This window comes from Danio rerio, chromosome 15 (genome assembly GCF_049306965.1).
Source record: "Danio rerio strain Tuebingen ecotype United States chromosome 15, GRCz12tu, whole genome shotgun sequence".
Taxonomy (NCBI): domain Eukaryota; kingdom Metazoa; phylum Chordata; class Actinopteri; order Cypriniformes; family Danionidae; genus Danio; species Danio rerio.
The window spans coordinates 23,392,516-23,404,990 of record NC_133190.1 but is presented as its reverse complement, the minus strand read 5'-3'; the positions used below and the strand labels follow the sequence as shown (position 1 = coordinate 23,404,990).

The following is a 12,475-nucleotide window of genomic DNA, read 5'->3' as shown; positions in this document are numbered from 1 at the left end:
ATTTTTATTTTTATGCATCTTTTATTCATTATTATTTATTTTTTAGTTTTTTTTAAATGTTAGTATTTCATCTTAAATCTATATTTTTTGCAGTTATAGTATTAATATTTATTAAATTTATGCATCTTTTATTCATTATTTTTTAAACTTATTTTAGATGTCAGAATTTCTTCTTAAATAATTTTTATTTTTCGCAAAGTTTTAGTATTATTATTTTTCATTTTTGCATCTTTTATTCATTATTATTTATTTTTTAAGTTCTTTGAGATGTTAGCATTTTATCTTAAATCTGTTTGATTTTTTTTGCAAAGATTTAGTATTAATGTTTATAAAATTTATCCATCTTTTATTTATTATTTCTTTTAAAAATTATTTTAGATGTTAGTATTTCATCTTAAATCTATTTTATTTTTAGGTTCAAATTACGTTTTTTTCTGGTGTTTTAGTAAAACATTTCGTTTTACATGTATTCCTTTAGCAGATGCTTTATCAAAAGCAACTTACAAATGAGGATAACAGAAGCACTTGAAGTCTTTAGAGATTATAGCAGTAGGTAAACTGCATGACAAGTCTAAGTTAAAAGAATTTATAACTTAGGTTTTAATCATTTAGTTTTTTAGTAGCTTTAGAGTTGCTTTATCTCCACCTGCTTTGATGTAGATTAAGTTTTTCTAAACATGTTTTGTATAAATATTATTACAAGGCAACATTGTTGGTCTTGTTGGAATTTTAATACTTCCATTTAACTTTTCTTCCCCAATTTATTTGTGAAGGCAACATTTCTGATTTGTTATAGCTATTTTATTCTCTAACTATTTAGTTTTATATATATATATATATATATATATATATATATATATATATATATATATATATATATATATATATATATATATATATATACTATATATACTATATATAATATATATAATTACTTTTGCCTAAATTACTAAATAATTACTAAATGCCTAAATAATAATTAATTATTTACAGAACAAACCCACTTTTAATGTTGCGTTTTTCTGTAAATCAGCACATTTCTGTTTTAGCATTAATTAAATAATATATAAAATATATTTTATAGTAATACATAAAAACACATTTAATTACACGGAAGGAATTTTCAGCTACATGCGGGTGAATAAAATTAGTTTGTTATAAAAGTATCGCTTTAATAATCCCATCAAGCACTATTGTCATTGCACTTGTACTACTAATCTCAATAGTGTTTATTCCCGTCGCCAGGGCGACCGTGTGGGCGGCGGCATCAGGATGACGTTCGAGAGCAAGACCGACCAATCAAATGAAAGAAAAGCTCGCCGACGTCACCCTTAAAGTGAGCGACCGTTTTTCTTTGACTACAAGTCAAGAGCTTGGATTAATACGAGGGCATAAGCAAGCAAAATGTACCCGTCTGTGCTGTTTTGAGCACTGGTGAACTGTCGTGTGTGGTCTGGAGGAGTTCAGAGGGGTCGTGTGGAGGGTTTCTCACGGTGGGCTCTGCTTGAAGGAGCGGGCAGTAAAGGGGAGGATGGTCTCCTCACTCCGGTGAGTAATGCTCTGAATGCTCGCTCTGCACATTCTTGCTTTGCCGTTCACACACATTTACTCGCCAGATCTGGAAGCTTCCAGGCGATTCACGAATTACGTAATATCTTGTGTTTCGTCTAAATGTATCAAATAGGCTTTGGTAAATGACGTATTAGGTATGTATTGCAGCAGAGCTAGTCCTGCAGATTGACTGTATTCATATAAATACTTATTCAAAAAATAAGATCTGCAAAGTGTTGTGCAATCGTGTAAATCAGGGGCAGACCCTTTCTTCTTTTTAAGCTATGTTATGTATTCACTTGATATTCATACGAAGTGTTTCTTTATGTGGTATTTGAAGTTTAGTGATGCAGCGCTGTTCACTGCAGACATCAGCGCGCACTCGGTCACGTGACCACAGCCTGTGTGACACATTTTGTCATTTCTGTCACAAACCTTGTACCTAATTTATTGTTTATAGAGACCAACATCTTAATCATAACTTGTGCAAATAATGCTGTTTCATTGTACGCCATCACCAGGATTTGTATATAAACATATTAACTTTGTAAATTATTATTCTTCAAAACTTTTTTTTTTTACACTGAACAATTTTGAGATTTTAAAGCAGTAAATATTCTGACATTTAGCATAAGCCTGTGGTTATGTTCTGTAAAATATGTCAGCCAGGTTTACGCATGGGATGATAATAATTTTCAAGCAGTACCGTGGTTTGGAAAAATAAAAATTTTAGAATAGTCAAACTTTTCTGCTATACCGTTCCTAAGGTATATGTAAGTTTGTTCGTTTTTTAGATCAACAGTATCTTTAGCTGAAAAGATACCCAAAGATGCCATTTAAATTGTGAAGAAATCTGTGATTTTGAAACTTATTTGATATTTGATATTTATTCATTGGGATAAACCCCTTGAGATGTACCATCTCACTTTCAAGGGGGTCCCACAATTAATCACAATCACATAACAACAACACAAGAAGACAAAACATAATTTACACAACATCCAAAAAACATGACATAACATCAAAAAATAATAAATAAATTAAAATTAAAGACAAATAATAAAAAAAGAAAAAGAAAAGAAGGGAGGGGGGGGAGTAGTATACATACACACATACGTATATATACGTAGAAAAACTATATACAGATCAGTAAATCAATCACCAAATAAATATTAACATCCTCAGGAAAAACAAGTACAATCCAAAATAAAATATGATAGCAAAGTCTGCTTAAAGACCTTAAATGATGTAATGCAGTGGTTCTCAAACTGTGGTACGCGTACCACTAGTGGTACGCGGGCTTCCTCCTAGTGGTACGCGGAGGAATCGCTGAATAATGAAAGAATTAACACTTTTAATCCTCAAATGTGGAATATAACATCGATGTGATCAGCATTGGCTGTTTTGTGAAGTGTACGATCACAGCGCTGTGCTTAGAGTGTTTATTTTAGCGCATTGTGTCATAAGCTGCTGAAAATCAGTTTCCGAAGTTTAAGAATTGATTCTAAAGCGTGATTTGACTGACATGAAAAGTAGCCAATCACAGTCGACCTTGTCTAGTTGCGTGAAACGTAAGGGCGGGACAAATGCTTTCTGTGTTGCAGAGACAGAAAAAACTACTTAAAAACAAATGTTTTGTTGGATTAATGCTTCTCGGATGTTTTCACTATAGAGATGTCTAGCAGAGTAATTAAACCGCGGACATATTTCCTGCCTTTTTGATGATCTACAAACACGTTTCGCTCTCCGACAGCCAGTCGACTCGCCTCTGACCTGTCACTCCTCTAATAACATTCTGAATGGCGGCGCGGGAATAGAGGTATTGCGCAATTACTCATTTCTGCAAATGCGGCGAGTGCTTGATTTTAACACGAGAGCGCATTCATGTACGCAAATCACTAAAACAGATATGCGAGCTCTTAAATATGCTTTTTTCAAATGAACTGCAAGTGCTCTCATGATCGCCTGTGTGCTCAGATAGAATACAATCGCGATCTTTCCACTATTAAAGTAGACATTATTTATCTTTGCTCCTTTACTAAATTTAGTCAAAAGTATTTAAAGTTATGAAGTATTTAGAAATAGATTGATGCATGATCGATAACAATGCTAATGGTCTTCTTATTTGGCTGTGTTGTCAAGTGAAACTTTAGCAAAGGTGGAGCTTTTTTGTTTCTTTACGACAAAAGAATTATGCTGGAAATGTTTCTGGATGAGGTATATGTGTGATTTATACATTTAGCTGTATTCTGATCTGTCTTAAAGCATTACAGATCAAAGCAATCCATTGTTACTTATTGTTTATTTATCAAAATTAACAATAAGGCTCTTAAAGCACTGCTTTGATAAATGTATTGTTGTCATATTTCAAATACCTCAAGTAGAATGAAGTCATTTGTTTTATTAATTTTTTTTACTGACAGTGTACTTGTATTTTTTTTTAAGTTTCTATTTTAGATTAAGATCAAGTGTAAAATAAAATCTACATGTGATGTACAGCTATTGAAGAAACAAATTTGCCATATTGTAAAGAAAAATAGTGTAAAATATGTAAATAAAAGGCTAAATAAAAATCTTTTTACCATATACTTTAACCTTTCAAAGCTTAAAAATATCTTTTTTTAAAAATGGGCAAAAAGTGTCTCTATGGCCTTAAAGATTATTTGGTAGTTTTACCAGTGCTATTGAAAAAGATTAATTGACATGAAAGGAAAAATCGACCATACTTCCTTTGTTAGTGCATATGCCTATACACGTAGCTTTGGGATTTAAGCAATCAAACCATTAAATCAGGTTTACACTTAAAAAAAAGTGATTTCATAATGAAAATCTGATTTTTTTATTCAAAAGTAACCAACTAGTACTTTTTCAAAGAGTACTTTGTACTTTTACCAAATATTAGCATTATTTACTAAAAATGTTGTTATTTTAGCAGTGTAATAGTATTTTTACTTGAGTACAAAAAAAATTTCACAAGCATTTAGTGCAGGTTTATTATATTATTAATATATGATTAATAAATATTATTTTTAATGGTTTTTATTTGTATCTATTCCTATGCAATATTTTATGGGTTGCTGAGAATACATTTCAGGTCTTCAATACATAGCATGTCAGTCTTGAAAAAAAAATAGGTGCTGGAATTGATTTTCATTAGGCTGTGCCTGTATGAACCCTGTCATATGTACATTTAACATTTCAAGATTTGTCTAAAAGTGTATGAATATGACATATAGCCTATATTTATAAGGTCCAAGCAGCATTTCCAGCTTTTGATGAATAGGCTACTATGAATACTTTAGATTTAAGTACAGCAGTTTTCTTTTTACTTTTTAAGAACAGCGCCATTTTTTAATGAATTTTTAAAAGCACATTTTAACTAAAACTTTTTTTTTATCTGCAAGCACAGTTAATGTTCAGACTATTTAAAATGTTTAAAGTGACTGACAATAATACATATTCTTAACAATAGGAAGTAATCTGCATCGTTTTTAAACTGTGCACACCTGTAGCTGCTTAATTAGGCCTACGACGCTATTTTTTAATACTGGTTAAAAAAATAGCGTCGTTAGGTGGTACTTGGAGAGACAATTTTTTTCTAAGGTGGTACTTGGTGAAAAAAGTTTGAGAACCACTGATGTAATGGATCGAATGTTCGCAGGTGAACTTGATAATTTAAGGAAAAACATACAAAATATTGTTGTAAATAGTAAGGATACTTAAAATGAATACATTTAAATGTAAATTGAAGCCAATGAATATGTCGTATTGTGTGCAAAGATGGCCACTGCAACAGATCATACATTAAACAATGATGTGTATAAAAAGAACAACCCAGAACAAATCTGCAAAGTCTATTATATGCCGTATTAAGGGGAGCAAGATCTAATTTTGATGCACTCTGATAAACAATATCGCAATAATCAAATATTGGCTAAATAAGTTTAAGAGCAAGTTTCTTGTGAACACTAAAGGTACTAATTCCAAAGTTAACTTTACTTACAATATGATTAATATGTGATTTAATAGAAAAGTTCAGAATCAAGCCACACTCAGGTATTTAATGGTATCATCAACTTCATTCAAAGAAGTACCGTCATTACATAATATAGAATAAGAGTAAGTTTTGAAACTAATGTAGACAGCAGAAGTCAATGACTCATTTAAATTATTTAGCCTGACATGTTTACTGCTCCCAAATATTTTAAATGTTTCTCATAATAAAATATATTGTGTTTAAAGGGGGAAAAGTTTTTGTTTTTTTACCATGACATATTTAAAGAATATGTTTTAGAGCAGTAATCACAATGAAAACGTGATATTTTTATCCAAGGTTATCATACTATCAGAATCTTAAACCGGCCTATGCCTAGCCAGGTTAAATTAGGGATGTAACTTGCTACATTACACACCTTGATCTTAATAGAATACAAAATTTATCATCAATGTTAAAAACACTACATAGACTATGTTATCGTCTATTGTAATTGCTACATACTAATTTAATAATATGCAACCTGACATTATTATATTAGTGTGAGCAAAAACACACCTTGAGAGTCCAAATAAGAGCCAAAATTGATTTTTACTCTTAAGAAGTGAAGTGAAAATGTTCTAGATGTGGTTGCTGCCATTTTGTGCTGATGACAGCATTTGGAGCCAGAGTGTGCGCTGTTGTACTTAAGTAGAAATATTAGGAAAAACAATTTGGCACACTTCATATGATCATCATATTGTTCTGTAGTGTAGCAAAAAATATAAAAGGGCCTAATAATTTTGACCTTAAAATGGCTTTTAAGAAATAAAACAAATAAGACTTTCTTCAGAAAAAAAATGTATTATCAGACATACTGTGAACATTTCCTTGCTCTGTTTAATCTCATTTGGGAAATATTTTAAATAAATATGAACATTGAACTGTTCATTTCTGAATTAATGCATTGTTTTGAAATGAGTTAGCAAAATGAGTACTTGCTTGCTACAAAATATTGTTGTTATATATTGGTTGAAAATTTGATAGTCAAAATCAAGTCCAAAATTCTTCATACCCCTGGAAAATCCTGACTTACTGTAACATTACTTTTATTAATCTAACAAGATTGTCTTGACCGGAAATGATGCAGGTTTCTCCCAAAAGATAAGACGATGTACAAGTGGCGTCATTGTGGAATAAAATGCTCAGCTTTTATTTATATTTGAACAAAAACTTTAAGTCAGAATTTATTGAATATATTATATTATTTATTTTTTTACTTACCTTTTTGTGCAAGCCCTTAGGTCTCCTCCATTTAACTCAATTTTAGCCTTGTTCAAAGGCACAATCCCAACAGTTTATTTCCCCTTAAGGTAGCCTGAATGATAGTCTTGTTGTGTTACGTAAGCTATCAAACACAAGTATGTTTGTTTTGGTAGTATTACATGAATTAATGCATGTGGGTGCTTATTTATAGGGCTACAATCTCCCTTAATTACTGAACTATTAAGCTCTCCCATCATTACTTTCACCCTGCCGTACGTTTTTTTAACCTGTAGGTTTACCACTTGCAGCTGTTCTATTGAAGAAAAAATTAAGATAATAAAACAATCAATAAAAATATATCCTATGATAAAACCAGTCGTGCCCTTAAATAGTCCTAATGCAATTCCTTTAAGTAAATTGGAATGCAGGAGTGTTGAATGACCCACCGAGGTCATAGGCAATTGCTATATTTACCAGCTCAGTAATATGATCTAGAGCATTCTGGATCACTGTGCTCATGCAATCCTTCCCTGTTCCTCTCACTCTGAGGCTACAGCTTCCAAAGCAACACGCTGCCCATGGAAAAAGCTACTGGTGAGCCTTTTCTCCAATTTACTCGCTCTTTTCTCCTACTTTAAGCTGTTTTGACTGGTATCCAAGGCTATGAGGTCTGTAGGGCAGAACGCATGACATTCTTAAGCCATCAGTTGTTATGTTCTCTATTGTCAGCCGTTCAGCGTAACCAGGACCTGGACTGTAATGAAATCTGGCATGTAGATAGATGCGCAGGAATACTGAACATTAGTTTGCTTCGTTTTAAAACTTACTCTCATTTACTACAATTTAAGAATATCGAATTTAACTGTGTATATATATAGCTGTCTCTATTTGTTTTATATAAAATTTTTCAATACAGGTATTATTTTTTTTATTTCAGCTGTATAAATTGTTTATTTTCGTATAAATGTTGCTGTATTTCTAAACTTGCTCTGTTTTTTCTTGTTTTTTTTTAAGGTTTGAGCAGTGAACGGTGTTTGTGAGGTATAATGAACCACCACCTCTGTTTTTCCGTCCGTTAGAACCGAGAACGGCTCTACTTACAGTAGGTACCCCTGAACCTAACACCCACCTGCTAGCAAAGCGCACTCTGCACACATGATACTGAGAGCCGTGGCACTTACAAACAACATACCGGATTGCAGTTTGTCTCTGGACATTTTTAGGGTGTGTTAATCCAGTGGAGGTTATTAGGTTCAACTTTTGAAACTGCAGTTTCGTGCGTCTATATACAGTAGTTGTAGACTTTAATTTCCATGTCTCCATTTTTCAAAGACCTACAAGCCTTTATGTCAGACTGTTACAAAATATGTGTTCCACATTCCTCATTCAGGTTTCTGTGTTCACTGTGTCTTAAAACTAGAGTCTAATTTTGTCTTTTTCAAATAAATAAACATGCTAGATTTGGTTAAAAACTCTTGTCACTCGATTAGCTGCGGTTAATAAAGGTAGATTTTGAGTTTGGTTTGGCTGAAAGGCTTGAGAAGTGAGGCTTGCCTCTGCGTTTGGTCAGAAGGGTGTTGGTGGGGGGGTAGAGGCGTCTGTTCGGCCACTGAGCTCTTATCTGCTCACATTTCAGGGTAAATATAGCTGTACCCAAGACTTTGCCTCAAGTCTTCTGCATATTGTTTGTGTTGCTAACAAAACACCTGCACACATTCATGAATCACTGAAGTATGTTTATTCTGTTTTTTACCGGCCTGGTGTTTTGTTGTAGTAGCTAGGGTGACTTCGGGACAGATTCATAATATAAAACATTCTTCAAAGTAAAATATATCTGTTGTTTTCTATATTAGGAGAAAAAACAGTTGAAAATAGTTGTGAAATACTCTTAAGAAATGTATTTTTTTTAGGACATAAGTAAAGAATTCAAATTCTTGAAAAAATAAATCTTTGATGAAACTCTAAAATCAGTATCTTTAACAAATTCAAGTTATTTCTAATTATTGTTACAATAATTCAAATGATCAATTAATTAGTTTTTCATTTAACAAATCTACTATCTACATACAACTTACCTACATAGATCCAAAAAAACTCTCGGCATTTGGGTTCTTTTTTTCATAAGAAATACATTTTTATTTATAACAAAACATTACCAATTTTTCTAAAATTACTCTTATGATGTGTTCACATTTGACAGGTTTGGTTTGTTTTTTCTGGTCCAAATCAGCTGAACTGAACCAAAATGCATATGACAAAATACACACCACTCATTGGCCAGATATGTAATTAAATGTATTTCCTAAGCTGCTTTTTGATTGGTCAGAATTAATGTGCACAAATATAACTATGGAACTCCCAAAAGTGAACAAAAAGAAGAGGAAAAGCCAGCACAATGATGTGCTTGGTATTATGGAGCGATGACTGCGCTAATTGACTGTATTCCTGGACACCACATCATATTATATTGTATAGTTGTATTGTATAGTTTGTATGCATCACTAGAGATTTGGAGAATGAAGTGTGGATTCAGCTTGAAAACAATATTTTAATGCACTGCAAATGGCGAAGGCACATCACAAGTCACTTTGGAAGTTTGTCCACAAGCTTACCATGGCGCTTTTGTTAATGAACTGTCAACAAATTCTTACCCTCATCTCATAACACAGCGCAGCTGACTACTGTTGCTTGTTTACTCAAGAAATGTGCAGTACTTTTTGCTGGATTTTGGACCATGTTCTCACCACAAACTAACCATTGCAGTGTTCCACCGTTGACGTACTCTTGTTTGGTCTACTTTTGGTGTGCACTTGAGTGTGATTGTTGCATGCACCTGCCCAAATGAACTGCTCCAAACAAGAATATTTTGGCTGAATTTGAGATTCAACTGAACTAAATGAGGCAGGTTTGGTATCGACTGTGAGACCCCATGAATCGTAATTGTTGATGTAATATTTTCTTTTTAGGTCTTGATCAAACTTTAAGTGTGAACACATGCATTGTTATGAATTTCTTGTAAGTAACTCTTAACCTGTAATTTCTTAAATCCTTTCTTGCGATGCTTCCCCAATTATGAATCCTTAAAATACAGCAAGAAAAGTAACAAAAAACTTTTTTACTCTTTTATCCTGAAGTGGAAACATAGTCTTCATAGTCTTTCATAGTCTTCCAAATGCCGAAGAGCTATAAGTAGGTAATATGGCGTGTTCAATGTGAATGTTAAGGAGCAGTGTTGTGTTGTGCATGTTAATGACAGCATGTCTATCAGCATGAATCCAAGTGCGGATGTCTGTCAGGCTTCATGAGTCTGCTTTGACTTGTCCACACCTGTCACACGCTCACAGGCTGAGACACTCCCACAGCTACTTACTGACCTCTAATAAAACCCCCTTTCACACTGCACGGCCTGAACGTACAAACCAATGGTCTGTGACAAGTGTTAATATTGGAATATTAACATTATAAAAGAAACACCCAGTCCAAATTCCAATTTTATTCTACAAACACTGTTGCTTATTTCTGTTAGGAATATACTAATCTTTAGTGATTAGTTAAATAGTTGAAGAGTATTTATATATGGAGCATACAAATTCTTTATATTCTTAATTGAAGATACTTCAGTTCAGTGAGTTGGCTACATTTAAAACAGCACAATTTATGTTTAAAGCGAGAAATAAATTACTTCCAAAATGCATACAAAAGTTTTTTGAAGAAAGACATAGGGGATATAATCTGAGAGAAGAACAAAACCTTAGGAGGTTCAAAACAAGGACAACTTTAAAAAGTTTGTGTATATCTGTATGTGGTGTGGAATTATGGAACAGATTCTCAAACAATGTTAGGATATTGATCAATTAAAAGTTAAATAAATATAAATTATTAAAGGAAAATACTGATTAATAGAGGTGATTTTAAATTATAGAAAATATATACAAAAATGTAAAAATATTAATTATTAATTAAATGTTGATGAATAGAGTTGATTGAAAAATAGAAAAATAAGAAATGTATAATGAAATTTCAGTTAATGGTTGTATACTATTAGAAATGTTTTCGTCTAGATTATAAAATGTACAAATAAAATCAACCATATAATGTCAAAGATTCCAAAAGGATATTTCTTATGTAACACATGTAAAGGTCTCGTCTCATGTAAAAAGAAGAAATAAGTTAAAATAATAAACAAATGATGTGTGAGGTGATGGGGTGGGGAAAATTATAAGCTTGCTCTTCATCCCGCTCCATTTCGACCATGATGAGACGTAATTTGTTTAAAGACTTGTTTTATGTATGATTTTTTTTCTGTTAGAAATAAATAAACAAAATCTAATTGAAAATATTTAGTTTATGGTAATATTGTTTAAAATTAGTAAGTGTACTGTAAAAAAAATATATAAATAAAATAAATAATACATTTATTTAGCAGAGGTGATTGATTAAAAGTGACAGTAAAGATATTTATATTATTGAGAAAAATTAACAAATGAATGCTCTTTTGAACTTCCTATTAATCAGCAGTGAAACAAGAGTTGCTTCTCGAGAAATGTATTTAAGGATGTTTTTTTTTAAAGTAATCAATAAAGGGAATTTAGCTTTGCAGGAATAAATGGATATATTTTAAAACATATTCACGTAGAAAATTGTTACTTTTTTCACTGTTACTGTTATCGATCAAATAATATAAGACATTTTTAAATACTACTTACCCCAAGCTAAGCTTTTAAAAAGTATTATTAATAATAAGTAAAATCTGAATCTAGTGAAGAAGCCTATGTGTTAATTTATTAATTCATATTTCTTTTACTGTGATCCAAACAGGACAAAAACATTTTTGTGAGCTTGTTTTAACAAATAGGGTATATGCACACAGACTGTTAATTTCAGTCAGCCAGCCCCAGGGCTACTGGTTAATTGTCATGCCATAAAAAATCAGCGCGTTTAAGACCTGATTTCATTAAAAAAAAACAGCTATCTTTACTGCCTGGCTTAGATGCCTCATAAAGTGGGTATCAGATCAAACAAGAAGCACTGCCGTGTCTTTTAAATATGGAAATTAATTTTACCCCAGTATTTTCAATGGAGTTTCTGCTCTGGCCTGCGGTTAATGTGCCGTGCCTGTGTTTAAATGGTTTTTCAAATGGATGCTCAAGTCTATTTAACTGAATGTATTTTGATTACATTCCAACATCAGTACTGTAAAAGGAACCTTATGAACTTGAAAATAGTCACATAAACTTTCAGTGGAAGGTTATCATTGGCTGAAAAACAGAAGCCTTTTAAATATTTAGAAACCTTATAAATACATAGGTACATTTTATTTATTATTAATGCTTTTTTTCTTATAATAAAATGATCTTTTCTAATAAATTTAGTTTGACAAATTATTGAGCGTTTAAATCGATATTGGCCAGAATTTCCTCACCTTATTCAATCAGAGTTGTCAAGTTTTCGTTTCTTTGATTGTTAATCAGTTTTCACCTCATCTATTAATAAAATGGAGTTCTTACCTAACTAAAGGTCTTCTGCTACCCTATATTAGACTAGATTTTTGTGGTATCGCAGTGGTTTTGAACAGCAAGGAGATTGCTTAATAAAAGCATATGGTACACTTCATTTCAAGGTTGTTATTGTGGGCAGAGAGAGAACACAATGTGAAAGCAGCGGACAACTGTCTTAAGAGTTCTC

At 32.1% G+C, this 12,475-nt stretch overlaps 1 protein-coding gene across 8 annotated transcripts in view; it reads left to right on the top strand.

The window, feature by feature from the left end:
- The first annotated feature begins 1,362 nt into the window (after positions 1–1,362).
- The window catches only part of usp2a (ubiquitin specific peptidase 2a), a 38,939-nt gene continuing 27,826 nt past the window's right edge, over positions 1,363–12,475 (top strand). For 2 of the 8 annotated variants that reach the window (XM_068213538.2, XM_005157514.6), the window contains exons 1-2: positions 1,363–1,548; positions 7,805–7,892. The gene's annotated coding sequence lies outside the window, so the exon portion shown is untranslated. Of the gene's footprint in view, positions 1,549–7,331; positions 7,385–7,804; positions 7,897–12,475 lie in introns of those variants that run through there. The other 6 variants (XM_073923010.1, XM_021481396.3, XM_005157515.6 and 3 more) reach the window with 3 other exon arrangements.